Source organism: Mobula birostris, chromosome 5 (genome assembly GCF_030028105.1).
Source record: "Mobula birostris isolate sMobBir1 chromosome 5, sMobBir1.hap1, whole genome shotgun sequence".
In the NCBI taxonomy this organism is placed as follows: Eukaryota; Metazoa; Chordata; class Chondrichthyes; order Myliobatiformes; family Myliobatidae; genus Mobula; species Mobula birostris.
Genome location: NC_092374.1, coordinates 96772146 through 96774517, shown reverse-complemented (window position 1 = coordinate 96774517; position 2372 = coordinate 96772146). Strand labels below are relative to the sequence as shown.

The 2372-nt window shown below is 43.0% G+C and overlaps 1 non-coding gene across 1 annotated transcript; it reads right to left on the bottom strand.

Moving 5' to 3' along the window:
* Positions 1–755: 755 nt before the first annotated feature.
* On the bottom strand, positions 756–837 carry trnal-uag (transfer RNA leucine (anticodon UAG)). The gene has a single exon. It is a non-coding gene; the product is annotated as a tRNA-Leu (tRNA).
* Between the last annotated feature and the right edge of the window lie 1535 nt (positions 838–2372).

The following is a 2372-nucleotide window of genomic DNA, read 5'->3' as shown; positions in this document are numbered from 1 at the left end:
CTTTGGGACCAAGGATGAAAGGGACAAAGATCCTGTCATAATTACGGAAAAAAGGAAAGAAAGAAAAAAACGAACCCCTACTAACTAACATTTTGTTTATTATTATTGATATACCGTTCAGCTTGGTTGATAGTTTAACTCTTATTCTACATTTAGATATGTTGTCTTGATTATTTTATGTATTTTTCTCTTTTGTTGATTTTCAATAATAATTAGTAAAAAGATTTAAAAAGAAAAAGAAAAGGAAAATTACTATTCTATAGATTTACTGAGTATGCTCGCAGGAAAATGAAACTCGGGGTTGTGTATGGTGACATTGAATGTACTCTGATAATAAAATTTACTTTTAACTTTGATATTAACAAATAATAAGGCGCATTTACGATACAAGTTAAAAAGTAAACTGTACAACGCCTCTGGCGCTTCATACATGACACAGCGCTTTCACGCACCACGTGACCCACTGTGGCTCCGATTGATTCGGATCAAACTCGACAGGAACCGGACCAACATCGGCTCTTTAGGCTGGATGGCCTCTAACCCCTCGGGGACGGCACAGAGTGCAATAAATTTTGAGCATCTAAATTCGCTGCTCCACAGACCGAGTGGAGCATTTGTAAAGATCGGGCTAACCCGGTGGATAGAGAGAGAGAGTACTTTTGCCAAGTAATGTTCTTGGAGCAGGATATCATAACATTTCTTTAAAACATTACACAAATCAAACATTTCGTTTAAATCTGCAGAAAATATCCCACTGGCAGCGGTGGGATTCGAACCCACGCCTCCGAAGAGACTGGAGCCTAAATCCAGCGCCTTAGACCGCTCGGCCACGCTACCGATGAAAGAATAGCTTGGAGCGGCGGATCTCAGCAGTAGTCGGTATACTCGACAGAGCAAATCTTTATGCTTATATAAATCATTATAACTCCATCCTCCGACTCTTTCAGCTACAGAGGGGCTTGTGCCCCGGGGAGAGGCCAAGGGACCAAGTGCTGTGTCTAAGTGAGACATTTATCGAATGCTTGTTTCTCACTGACAGATTTGTGACTTCAGTCGGGGGACCCATGTAGCGAAACAAAACACTGGTACAGTATGATCACCAGAAGGAAACGCTAAAGACCAGATCAAAATAAAATTGATTTCTGTTCTATTGTGACATCTTTAACTGAGGAGGTTAGAAATGCGAGTCCACACAATCTTTAGTGTTTCCGATTAGGATTCAGGACTAAATCTTTGCTTTACATATATTTTTGTAAAGTTCAATAAAGTTAACAAATTGTCTAAATATGTTGCTTTGAGGAGCCTCGGTCTGAGTGATTTTCCCTGGAGTGGGGTCAGTTCCATGGGAGGGGAGGGTTTCGCGGCCACCCCTGAGTTATTAGTTCCATTCAAAAACCAGATCGCCCGTGCCGCGGAAAATTCAAGGCTCGGTAATCTAGAATGGAGACAACAGGGAACCGAATGACAGCCTGCGGGATGGTAAAGCAGAGGCAAACTGAACGTGTCGGCGATGGTCGGCAGACAAACGGCGGCGCACAGACGGGGAAGCTGAGGTCCGAGAACGGGAAGCAAGAGCCGGCAGTGTTGGGCAGGAGAGGGCGCTGCAGGCCCGCGGCAGCAAGTCCCGCATCAACGCTCCTTCTCATTGCCAGAATCGGTTTTTACTTTGGCTGACGTGGAATTCGTTGTTCTCAAGCAGCAGTACAATGCAAGATGCAAAAATTATTATGTTGTCAAACTATTAGAGTGTGCCGAACTGTTATTGTGTCTAGTCCTGTCGACCTGCACCAGGACCAAAGCCCTCCATACCCTTTCCATCCGCGTATTTATCCAAACTTCTCTTAAATGTTGAAATCGAACCCATTACTTCCGCTGGCAGCTCCTACCACGCTCTCACCATCCTCTGAGTGACTAAGTTCCTCCTCATGTTCTCCTTAAACATTGCATCTTTCAACCTTAACCCATGACCTCTAGTTGTAGCCTCATCCAACCTCTGTGGGAGAAGCCAGCTAGCACTTTATTTCATAACCCATCATCATTTTTGTATACCTGCATCAAATTTCCCTCAATCTCCTCTGCTCCAGGGATTAAAGTCCGAACCTGTTCAGCCTATCCCTATAACTCAGGTCAAGTCCTTGCAATATACTCCTAAAATTTCCCTGTATTCTTCAATCTTATTGATATCTTTCCTGTAGTTATGTGATCAGAGCTACACACAATACTCAAATTAGGCCTCAACATCATCTTATACAACTTCAACATAACATCCTGTCTCCCGTACTCAATACTTTGATTTATTAAGGACAATGTGCCGAAAGCTCTCTTTATGCCCATACCTACCATTGACACAACTTTAAAGGATTTATGGACCT